Here is a 13,081-nt window from a genome sequence, read left to right as displayed (position 1 = left end):
AAGTGAGTGAGGAAACGCAGGAGGGCCGAGTCAGCAGCGGTGGCTATAATCAGCATGTTTACGCACGCACCCTGGTGTCCCTGAGAGATCCAGATGTGTCAGTGTCACACTTCACATGCTCTCAACACCTCATTTAATCAATCTATTAGCATTTCTTTTATCAATCTGGTGTTTTTTTTAACATTCAACAAGGCATTACAACCAAACAAGGCGCTGTACACTAAAAATGTTAGTTAATTAAACCGGCGTTATACAATCATGTCGAACACAGATAAAAGATAAAAAGGAAATACAACAAAATTCCCAAAACTAACAGCTAAAAATTAATAAAACACAGGGAGAATAAAAAAAATTAGAAAAACATTTTAAGAAAGAACCTCAATAATACGGAAGTTGATATTGTGAATTCTATTTTTAAACAATGCAGATGTAAGTGATGGTCATAATTATGTTATATAAGCTAGGTTGAAGTAGTGAGTTTTCAGGCGTGATTTAAAAATGCTAGCTGTTGGTGCTAGCCTCACTAGCAGTGGTAATGCGTTCCACAGCTTCGGTGCACAGACAGAGAAAGCCCTCTCTCCACGGCTTTTTAAACTTGCATTCGGAACAGCTAGGAGGAGCTTATCTTCAGACCTGAGAGCACACGGCGGGTTGTAGTAATGGACAAGTTCACACAGATATGGAGGAGCTTGATGGTTCAAGGATTTGTAAGTCAGAAGGATAATTTTGAAATTTATCCTGAACTGCACGGGCAACCAGTGGAGAGATTTCAGAATTGGTGAAATGTGTTGTCTTCTGTCAGCTCCAGTCAGCAACCTAGCTGCTGAATTCTGGACCAGCTGAATTCTAGAAAGAGCTGCTTTACTGATGCCGTATAAGCAGGAGTTAGAGTAATCCAGCCTTGAAGTGATGAAAGTGTGGACCACAGATTTCAGAAGATGGACACTCAGGATGTGCTAATGTGTCTGAACAGCAATTAAAAAGTAGGTTTGGGTCATTTTTGCCATAATTATTGAATTTATTGTGTGAGGTTGTGACATGAAGTTAGTAATGTGATTGCATTCTTAAAAAAACAAAAGTTTTCATTTTCTTCCAATTCAAAACTTTCCCATAGGAACCAGCACCTTCTGTAGCACTCCCAGGGTGTTTAGATGGAATCACTTCAATTGTCCTCTTGATGTTTTTTCAAGTGTTTTTGGTACGTGTCTTTCTTTTTTTATGTCTTCAGTCGGTCACAAGTTAAGCCTCACTGAGCCTCATTGATTGTTAACGATTATATGAATCGTAGCTATGAAGAATTCTCAAAATTGTCCTGATAGGCACTGCAGGAACATGTTTAGATGTGCAAGACAGCAGTTCTCTCAGATTAGTTGCAGATCGTCTCAAGGCTTCCTCAGTGGCAAGTTTTTATGTACTGCAATAATACATTTTCCATAGCTGCTGGCTAAGATACCAAAAGCATCCTCTGCAGTCCAAAAGATCCCGGATAACCTGCATCTGAGGGGGTAAGCCTGGTGGAGTTCACCTCTCTCGGAATGAGTCTTTAGATCAGCCTGGTCCTTTTTCCAAGTTTAGGTTGTCCTTCTGTCTGGTTACAAAGGGAGTGGCACACTTTTGACACAGAATTTGGTTGTGCTGATGTCATTCTCAAGAAATTCCTGCAAGATTCCTGAAACAACACTGAGCATTCCTCAAGAAATTTGACCCAAAGTCAGAGAAATTCCTGCAGCATTAATGGAAGATGGACATATGTCCTCAATACTAATGAGTTCAATGAGAGTTCAAATTTAACATATTTACTCACCAGCCAATGTCAGAAATATGAGTCCCCAGCGAGACACCAGTTTCAAATCTCCCTAAGACCATTAGTAACTGGTTTGAGACTCAAAATTGTGAGAAAAATGCTATTTTAGGTGGAATCACATCAAATTAGTACAGTCAGCACTTTTTCTATTAGTTTTATCCACTGGGAAATAATTGCAACAACAAATTGTCCCATGGCTGTCAATAGTGTCTCATTGTACCATATTAGTTTTGAATTTGCCATCGACTCACAAAGTTGTCAAATTTTTTTCTCTTTTTGATTCAGTAAAAAAATTTCCAAATGGTTCCAGGTTTGAGACACCTGCAAGAAGTCTGCGACTATTTAGCGGCCTTGCAGGTGCAGAGGAGACGCATAACATCCGCAGTTCGTAGTACGTAGGCATTAGTCGCTGTCATAGTGGATGGCTATGTTTCCACTGGCTGTGAAACGCCACATTTTGGACACATCCCAGAAGCATAGTGCAGTGTCGTGCTACGCCGCTAACCTTACATTGTGAGTCTGTTTTTGACGTGCTACGTCTCCAGAATGCATCAAGCTCAGAAGTTCAGATCAGACTCAACAGTCAAACACGAAGGCAGTGCTGAACATGGGTCAACTTTCAAAATAAGATTTGCTTAAAGTGACAATGTGTAGTTTTTACCATTAATCTCTGGAAATATCCATTTAAATATAGTTGTTGAAAAATATTGGCTTTTTCATAACATATAACCATAAAAATCAGGTCTAAAATACATGGAGCGGGTCTAACTCTCTGGGCGACGCCATATTGGATGCCATGTTTCCTTTAACGGAAGCCCGTGAGGACAGAATGCACTTACTGATTTGTAACAAATGGTTACAAAACTTTCAGCATGAATAAATGTTGTTCTTTTTCACATTTACTCCTTGCCACATGGCAAGGAAAGGGAATCTGATGTTCTTGTTATTTTGCTGGAGGTTTCACTCCCAAGGATTTTTGACCCTAATGGCCATCTGTTGGTAAAGTTGCACTTGAACCCAAAAATAATGCTTGCTTGCAATGATTAAGGTATCTACTGCCCCCTATTGCCAGGGAAAATACACGCTAGTAACAAAAAGGATGCTTCTGCAGCAAAAGTTAACAAAACAGAAAATTAACCAGAGTGTCACGATACGAGCCAGGAGGAGGTTAGGACCCAAAAATGCAGAACCCAGGACGACACGAGGCAGGAGTGGAGATTAAGTAAAATCCTTTATTGAGGATGAACCAAAACAAAATAAAATCCAAAGGGGCAGGAAGCCAAAAAACCAAAAATATCCAAAAACACTAGAGACCTAGAGACTTAAGAAGCACTGGAAACACTACAGATCAAACGAGACGAGACTGACAGAAACAATGGACCGACACAGACAGGGTTATATACACTGGGGAGGATGAGAGGGAGATGAACTGCAGGTGTGTGGGGAGAGAGAGACCAGGTGAACTCAGTTACTAATTAGGGAGGAAACAAACATGACTTAAGAATAAAAACTAAAGACAAGAAGAGCAGGAACATAACTAATAATCTAAGGAGGGGGAAAAAACCTCAAACACTGATGGGAAAAAAAACTAGAGAGACTAAAAACATGAACAGCTGTAACTAAAGGAAAATGACCTAAGAATAAAACCTAAAGACCTGAAGGGCAGCAAACATAACTAATATTCTAAGAGGGAAGCAGAAGCTAGAGGAAAACACTACAGAAAAAAAAACTACAGGGGCGTGACTAAAAGGGGGCCAAGGGGGCACAGGACCTGGGAGGGGAATGCCTGAGGAGGGAAACCCAGAGGGCTGAACATCTGGGGGCAAATGGGGAACACTAGAGCCCTTTTCAGACAGACATTCTGGAACATTTGCGGACAATTCAATCAGTTTTTTAACCGGAACTGTGTTTTCAGCTGCGCTCACACAGCAGGGAAAAGTTCCAGATGTCTGATGGTGGCGGGGGGTGGGGTGGGGGGAGAATCGGACTCATGTTAAGAAGAAGAAGAAGAAGAAAATATCATTTCTATAGCGCCTCTCAAGATAAAAATCACGAGGCGCTTAAGCATAATTCTGCGCACAAGAAGACGCATAAGAGACCTGGATGATGAAGCTCAATGGTTAAAGGAATCACTGAAGCGGTGTGAAGCGCTCCGTCGCGCGTCTAGACGGTACCGTAGGAGGCGAGCTGCCGTGGTTCGCCGCATTCTACAGCAGCGGGCTATCTAGGTGCGCACAGCGTCCCCTGGTCCCCTCCTCTTCCCCTCCCCCTTGTCCGGAACTTTACCTCACCAGTCTGAAGCAGCCAACCTGTCCGTAACAAGTCCGGACCTGTTACTAGGGGCTTCGTCCGGATAAATTCCGGAACACGTTATCCGGATGTTTGTATTCAGACAGAAAGGTCTTACGGACAGATTCGGGAACATTTCCGTTCTTCATGGCCTGTCTGAAGGGGGCTTAGGAGACACAAGAGCAAGATGCAGACAAGGACACATGAGGGCGCTAGGAGACACAAAAGGAGAATCTAGAGAGGGATGGAGAACATAAGGAGAAACATGAGGGGAGACAGACTCAGACCATGACACAGAGACCTTTTGGACATGTTGCCATCTTTCCGAAATGAGGCATGTTTTTGTAACTCTACTGATTTTGTGACCTTGGATCTGTGTGGAAGGCTTTCACTGCCGATTTGCTTCTGAAACGCTCCCGGTTGGAAGGGACACGCTGCTGAGCTTGTGGATGAAACTCTACGCTCCGTTTACACATCCAGTGGAAAGGCGGGGTGAGGTGGAACATGTTCCAGTGATGTCCGGCCAGACTTTGCAAAGAGCTCCCTCTCGAAAGTCATTTTCAGTTTGTCTCCAACAGTCACAGCCCAGTGACGTACTGGTTTGTGTTGGCAGGAAATCAGTGTTTATCAACCTGATTCTTTTTATAGTTTAGTTGGTGAGAAATGAGAAAACAAACAGCAAAGAATACAAGCCACTGTCTGAGAAATACCTCAGACTCATATTTTTACTTTTTTTTTAACGGTCACATTTGGCTTTGTCTTGGGTTAAAAAATGAAAAACCAGAACACATTCAAAGTGGCAGACAGGAAGCAGGTGGATTACAGAAGGTAAAATAAAAACCATAAATGGACAACAAACAGAAGACAGAAACCTCCCAAAATAAACAATAACCAATGATTATACTTTATTTTTCTTAAGGGTTGGTCCAAAATTGCTCTTTTATAAATTGATGGCAGTAATACATGCAAAAATGTTGAAAAGCAACAAAACAGCACAGTAAAAGTGAAGTGGTCATTAAAACAGAAATATCAGACCAAATGAAGTTAATGACAACAGGTAAGTATCATGTCTAGAAATAAAAGAAGCATCAAAAGACTATATCCTCAGTTTTGCCATAGAGTCTGACAGAACTGATGTGAGGAGACAAACATCTGTCCAATTAGCTTAGATCAGCTGCTTCGGCAGAATCAGCCTCTATTAAAAATGTACCATTAGCTCTCTACACTGAAGTCTGATGCCGATTGAGTCAAATGCATGATATAAAAATGGCTCCTTTTGTTTGTTAAAGTGAATAAAACTCAAGAGTTCATGTCATTGGATTGTTTTTCATTAGAGATGATGTTGAAACAAAGCCTGCTTAATCTGTGGTTATTAAAAACAATCCGAACAAAAGGAGAGGCTAAACTAAATGACTGTACAGAGTCTGACTGTAGAGACTTCTAAGGCTCCAGCATCACATGATCATGACTGACCCAAATACAAAAGAAGTAAACCCGTCAAAAGCTGGCAGAGTAGATTTGAGTGGGTTTGCTAGTTTAGAACGGATTAAGGCCCTGTCCACACGTAGCCGGGGATCTGCCAAAACGTAGATATTTTTCTACGTTTTGGCCTGTCATCCACACGAAAACAGAGTTTTTTTCTCACGAAAACGGATCTTTTTAAAAACTCCGGCCAAAGTGAAGATCTGCGTTTTCTCCGTTTTGGGTGTCTGCGTGTGGACAGACAAAACCGGAGTTTTAAGGTCCGCAACGTCACTTTCCACGACAAAAAAATGCTGACATCACGTGTGCGACCTGTGTTTACACTAGCCGGCATCATGGATGCCCTCAGAGCTGCGCTCTGTCACTACCCGATCCATCAATTGTCCAAGCGCTTTCTGCTTGTTTGTTTTTGCAAGCGGAATTACTGCTCCTTGCGGAAGACCACAGATGAAGGACGAGGTTAAGAACGGGGGAAGTACTGCCGCCTACAGGTCTGGCATGTCCTTAACAACGTATTTATCCGGGTACGTGTGGACAGTTTTTTTTAAACGCGGTGGTGTGGATGCAAGTTTTTGGAGGGGCGGATATTCGTTTTTAAAAAACCCGGCTATGTGTGGAGTAGGCCTAAATTACAACAGGATGGATGGATAGATCATATAAGAATGGATACGTGAGGCAGGCTTCTCCATTAGCCCTGTTTAAAACTGCCCTGAAATCACATTATTTTAGTCAAGCATTTGGCAATTGATTATTGTAATTTATTTAGCTGTGCTTTGTTTTCTAATAAAAATTTATTGGGCTGGAATTAACTGGATTGTTTGGATAGATGGATGGTAGGGTGCGTGGGTAGATGAGTGGATGGATGATAGTTGGATTAATGGATGGATGAATGGGTGGATGAGTGGATGCATTGATGGGTGGATGAATGGGTGGATGAGTGGATGGATGATAGTTGGATTAATGGATGGATGAATGGGTGGATGAGTGGATGCATTGATGGGTGGATGAATGGGTGGATGAGTGGATGCATTGATGGATGGGTGGATGGATGGATGAATGGGTGGATGAGTGGATGCATTGATGGATGGATGAATGGGTGGATGCATTGATGGATGGATGAATGGGTGGATGAGTGGATGCATTGATGGATGGATGAATGGGTGGATGAGTGGATGCATTGATGGATGGATGAATGGGTGGATGAGTGGATGCATTGAAGGATGGATGAATGGGTGGATGAGTGGATGCATTGATGGGTGGATGAATGGGTAGATGAGTGGATGGATGATAGTTGGATTAATGGATGGATGAATGGGTGGATGAGTGGATGCATTAATGGGTGGATGAATGGGTGGATGAGTGGATGCATTGATGGATGGGTGGATGGATGGATGAATGGGTGGATGAGTGGATGCATTGATGGATAGATGAATGGGTGGATGCATTGATGGATGGATGAATGGGTGGATGAGTGGATGCATTGATGGATGGATAAATGGATGGGTGGGTGGATGGATGGATGGATGGATGGATGGATGGATGGGTGGATGAATGGGTGGACGAGTAGATGCATTGATGGATTGATGGATGGGTGGATGGATGGATGAATGGGTGGATGCATTGATGGATGGATGAATGGGTGGATGAGTGGATGCATTGATGGATGGATGAATGGGTGGATGAGTGGATGCATTGATGGATGGATGAATGGGTGGATGAGTGGATGCATTGATGGATGGATGAATGGGTGGATGAGTGGATGCATTGATGGATGGATGAATGGGTGGATGAGTGGATGCATTGAAGGATGGATGAATGGGTGGATGAGTGGATGCATTGATGCACTGATGGATGGATTGATGGATGGATCAGCAGACAGAAAGATGAATGGAGAGACAGACAGATTGATGTATGGATGAATGAACGGGCAGACAGACAAGAGATGGATGCAGCTTCTATACCATTTGTCTGTGTTGTTTTATGTTTCTAACACGGAGAACCAGTTTGGTGTATTTATTTATTTACTTTCACAGTCATCAAACACACCCCGACTTCTTTCATCTTTAAACTAAATATTCATTTTTCTGCTGTCTGTCTGCCAGACTGATGCCTTCAGGTGTTTTTGTCCTGTTATTTGTGACTTTTTACAGAGCAGAAATCTTGATCACAGTCTCCTCACGGAGTTGGTTTTCCATCTCGCAAGTCTCATTGTCAGTCTTATCAATCTCTCTGATGTCTCTAATGGCTACTCCTCGCTTCCCATAGCTACACCAGAATCCCCATTGGTGCAAAAAACATCATGAAATCATAAGGCAAACATGATGGCTGCCTCACGTATTGATCCTTGTAGATAATCAGTAAGACGATGCTCCAAGCATCTCCTGACCTGATCATCTTACTAATTGAAACAACATCATCTTTAGAGGCACTTTGTTGGATCCTGGAGGGTGCGTGGGAATTTGCCCAACCAGTCTACATGTGTTTTGTGGATTTGGAGAAGGCGTTTGACCGCGTCCCTCAGAGGTCCCTGTGGGGGGTACCCCAGGAGTATGGGGTACCAGGCCCTCTGATACGGGCTGTTAGGTCCCTGTATGACCGGTGTCAGAGCTTGGTCCGCTTTGCCGGCAGTAAGTCAGACTTGTTCCCAGTGAGAGTTGGACTCCGCCAAGGCTGCCCTTTGTCACCGATTCTGTTCATAACCTTTATGGACAGGATTTCTAGTCACAGCCAAGATGTTAAGGGAATCTGTTTTGGTGGCCTGAGGATCAGGTCTCTGCTTTTTCCAGATGATGTGATCCTGTTGGCTTCATCAGAACGTGATCTTCAGCTTTCGCTGGAGCAGTTTGCAGCCGAGTGTGAAGCAGCTGAGATGAGAATCAGCTCCTCTAAATCTGAGACCATGGTCTTGAGTCGCAAAATGCCTTCTCCGGGTCAGGGATGAGGTCCTGCCCCAAGTGGAGGAGTTTAAGTATCTCGGGGTCTTGTTCACGAGTGAGGGAAAACTGGAGCGTGAGATCGATAGGCAGATTGGTGCTGCATCTGCATTGATGCGGGCGTTGTACCGGTCTGTCGTGGTGAAGGAAGAGCTGAGTCAGAAGGCGAAGCTCTTGATTTACCAGTGGATCTACGTTCCTACCCTCACCTATGATCATGAGCTTTGGGTAGTGACCGAAAGAACGAGATCGCGGATAGAGGCAGCTGAAATGAGTTTTCTCCACAGGGTGGCTGGGCTCTCCCTTAGAGATAGGGTGAGAAGCTCGGCCATCCGGGAGGGGCTCTGAGTAGATCCGCTGCTCCTCCACATCGAGAGGAGCCAGTTGAGGTGGGTCGGGCATCTGGTCAGGATGCCTCCTGGACGCCTCCCCGGTGAGGTTTTCCGGGCACGTCCAACCGGGAGGAGACCTAAAGGTAGACCCAGGGCACAGTGGAGGGACTATGTCTCTCACCTGGCCAGGGAACACCTTGGGATTTCCCCGGAGGAGCTGGCCCAAGTGGCTGGGGAGAGGGAAGTCTGGGCCTCTCGACTTAGGCTACTGCCCCCGCGACCCGACTCCGGATAAGCGGATGAAAATGGATGGACGGATGGGTGGATGGAGATATTTTGTTTGTTTGTTTTTAACTCACCACCGACTATTTCTCCTCCTCTTCCTGATTTTTCTTGTCTGGTTCAAGTTACTGATCGACATGGAGACCTTTGCAGGTGTATGTAGCAGGAACACCATGGCCGGCACAGATAAGCTGCTGCAGTTAGATATAATGAGGCTGTAAAAGTTAAAGTACTGCATTCAGGCTCAGATCATTTCTGTCTGAAAATAATAAAGAGAGAAAATGTTCTGACGGAGCTTTTAAGTTATGGCTTTCTCCAAACTGTCAGAGCCTATTAGGGTGGCGTTGTGTAACCATAACTCAGACTCTGTGTTTGTTTCATTGTTAATATAGTCAGACATAAGTAAGCTGTGACATTAAATTACTGTATTTCTACATGATGGCTCTGAATATTTAGCTGTTTTTCTGCTACGTTACCCCAGTCTTCCCTGGAGCGTCATTCCCTCAACAGCTCACCTTTTTTTATGTTATTTATGTTTTTACTATGCAAGCAATACCATTTCTAAGCCTAACATTTTACTTTCACAACACATTACTGAGAAGCTATTTACAGCTTGGACCAAAAATATTGTCAGCACTTTCTAATCAACAAGAACATTTTGATTTTATAAAGGTTACCTTTGGGATGGGCATGTGAAGCCAAACTAATATTCATTCACTAGTGTTTATACATTTTTTCTTCTAATGTTAATCAAGCCATGCCATTGTTAAGGAATAAACCATATCATGATTATAGTGTGATTTGGATCATAATTAAGACCTTGGTGGTGCCAAAGACTGAATTATATCAGAATAAGGGCTGAGTCGTAGAGTTTAAAACCATTTCTACCTTGTTGAATATAAGCAGCTTGGGATGTCTAATGTAGCATACCAGAGTCTGCGCCATCTCTGGTCTTCTATTTTGTGCACATAAGTGATATTGTGATGGCTGCCGAGGAACTAGGCCTTCTGAGAAAAGCTGGTGTTCCACGTCATAAACTAGACACACCTCCTTAGAGTTGTCCAACCCACTCCAGCATCAGCTGTGATGCTAACCTCAGAACAACGCTAGCCCGAGCTACTGCTAACGTTCTTGTTGGACAAGAGGAAAACAAAGAATGTCGGAGTTCACATATAACGTTCTAAGACATAGATCCATAGCTTGCCTGTTGCTTTATCTGGATATTGTGAGCGGCTGTACACAGAGTTTGTAGCTCCAGGCAGTCATAGAGCCTTTTGGCCAGAGCTGCCAACTCGCACGCACTGAGCGTGAGACACACACATTTGACCCTCTTCACACTCTCTCACGCCACACCTCCAACACCTCCAATCTCTCATGGTAAACCAGTGCCTGCGCTCCCAAACCACGCATCACGCACAGTGCGTAGGGCTTATGAAAAATAAAAACAGACAATATTAATTATAGCATTAGCTACTGAACAACATGCACACAAACAACACTTAAGTAACAATTGAACTGGCGCTATTTCACACACAATAGATAGATAGATGACAGACAGACAGACAGACAGACAGACAGACAGACAGACAGACAGCTAGCTAGCTAGCTAGCTAGATAGATAGATAGATAGATAGATAGATAGATAGATAGATAGATAGATAGATAGATAGATAGACAGATAGATGATAATGTGAAGAAGTTCAGGAGAGTTGGATGTTATTTTTTCCTCACAAAAAGAACATTTGCATTAAACAAAGGTCAGTTCCCTCTGTAAAGTCAGAGGTACGGAAGAGGATTAGGGCCACTGAAAAGGAAAAAATAAAAGAAACAGAATTCTGACTTTTTCCCCAAAATTCCCTGTCAGAATTCCGAGATTAAACGTCAGAATTCTGAGACAAAAACTCATAATTTAGAGGAAAAAAAAGTCAGAAATCTGAGAAAAAAGTAAGAATTCTCTTTCTTTTCTTTTTTGTTTTTCTTGTCATTGGCTCTAATCCTCTTCGGTACAGAGTAGGCCCCCCCAAACGGTCGGCGAATTGTCCGTTCCTAACCCCATGACCCCGTCTCACTCTTTGAAATGTGCAAAAGTTGGCAGCCCTGCTTTCGCTTGAATTGCAACTGTCGTAAACAACCCTGCTGCAGCCTGCTGTAGCTAGCGCTAACTGATACTAAAATAAACCACGAAGTAAAAAGATCCACGCTGTTGGACAAAAAGTTTATTACTTACATGTCCAGTAGCAACAAAGCTAGGCCACCATCAGTCCATGATTATGTAGCCTCCTTTAGCTCCCTCACTCAGCGTAGCGGGGATTCTTTTGAGCAGAGATGCAGAGAGCAGCAGGCAAACTGCTGATTATTCATGAACTCTAGCTGCGTTCTGCACACGGCCACAGTTACATTTTCTAAGTTTCCAAGTGGCGTCACCAAAAAGCTATATAATCAACACACAATAGATCAATTTGATCTGCTAGTGAAAAAGTTACTTGTGAGGTGAAAAAGAAGGAAGCAGGCAGGAGTTTTTCTGGAGGACTGGGAAATGCAGGAAGATCAGAGACAGACGGGACAGGAAGATAAGAAAATAAAAACCAAGAAAACAAAACAATGTTCTTAAAAAAATTAAATGTAGGTAGATTTATCCCACTACACGTTTGTACCCGTATTAAGCAATAATTTATCAGCATGTAGTATTTATATAGTTGATACGATTCAGATCACCTTCAAAACTCCGTCCCATGCCCAGGGGCGTATCTAAGCATTTTGGGGGCCGAGGCAAAATAGGCCCCTGCCAGGTATTTTAAGTTGAAGTGCTATCTGTTTTTATATTAGACTTTTTATATTTGCAATAAAGTCCAAAAGTGAAGAATTTATGTTATTACTTGATTGTTCAAGCTACCTCACAGAAGTGATCCGTTGTTAAAATTAGATAAAAAGGTAATTAAATAAAAAATAAGGAACATTCTGGAACTGTTTCTTCTTTTTTTTTTCTTTTTTTATGCATCGAATGTATCGGATCGGGACTCGATATCGGCAGATTCTCAAAATCAAATGACTCGGACACAAGGGCAAAAAAAAACCTGATCGGGACATCCCTACTTTTTGCTTCACCTCCAAAGACATTACTATCTTACTTTTACTTCCGTAAAGCAGGTAACGAGCTCCCCTAGAACACCTACCCGCGCCACTAAATTCACTTAAGTGCAGTTTTTGGTCAGCAGAGGGCGGCAGAGTGGTGTCAAATATGAAACAGGTCAAGTTTTTAACCAAACTATGTTAAAGGTCTAACAAAGTTTAAGCCCTAAAACGATTCATTAGCATAGCGTTCTACTAGGAAGCCTTTAAGCCCTGAATGGTAAAGTGATTGATGGCTAAATGGTATCATGATTTTCTATAATGCTAATTCTACTAGTTGGGGTGGTGTGTGTTTTGATAAGAAAAGGTGTAGCTCACCCAAGGCTGAAGCTTGCATGCATGAAACTACAGCTGCAGTGGTTGTTTCAAGAAGCATTTCAAGACCTTCCGCCATCTATCAGCGCGTCGAGTGTACGTGGAAAACAGTGCAACACTTTTAGCTGCAAACCACAATTTATGACACGTCAAATTCCCCAAACAACAAAACAGATAACAATGAGTGTTGATGAGTGAAATGTAGATGAACTGGTTATTAAAATCTACAGGATTTGTTTGCAAATATTAATAGACGTTTATAGTTCATTAATAAAGTTTTGTATTTCTAATAAATACCCCATAAGGGATCCGTCATGTGTGTTTTGACTGTTTCCATCAAAGAGGCACTGATGTTGGTTCTGGACACAGCTTAGGCGTTTAAAATGCAGAGCAGGTCACTCAGCGAGCTCACACCAGGTGAGAAATTGGTCAGGCCAACTAGAGTACGAAACAGGTCTCTATGTTTAATTCGAACTGGCGGCCAACAGGTGCTGAAAGAAAAGTTTTTAAGTGCC

At 42.8% G+C, this 13,081-nt stretch overlaps 1 protein-coding gene across 2 annotated transcripts in view; it reads left to right on the top strand.

Moving 5' to 3' along the window:
- Positions 1-13,081, top strand: part of LOC107377197 (plakophilin-4) — a 68,049-nt gene that overhangs the window by 16,103 nt on the left and 38,865 nt on the right. The window lies entirely within an intron of this gene.

This window comes from Nothobranchius furzeri, chromosome 2, assembly GCF_043380555.1.
Source record: "Nothobranchius furzeri strain GRZ-AD chromosome 2, NfurGRZ-RIMD1, whole genome shotgun sequence".
Taxonomy (NCBI): Eukaryota; Metazoa; Chordata; class Actinopteri; order Cyprinodontiformes; family Nothobranchiidae; genus Nothobranchius; species Nothobranchius furzeri.
The sequence above is the reverse complement of the archived record's forward strand: the minus strand, read 5'-3'. Positions and strand labels throughout refer to the sequence as shown.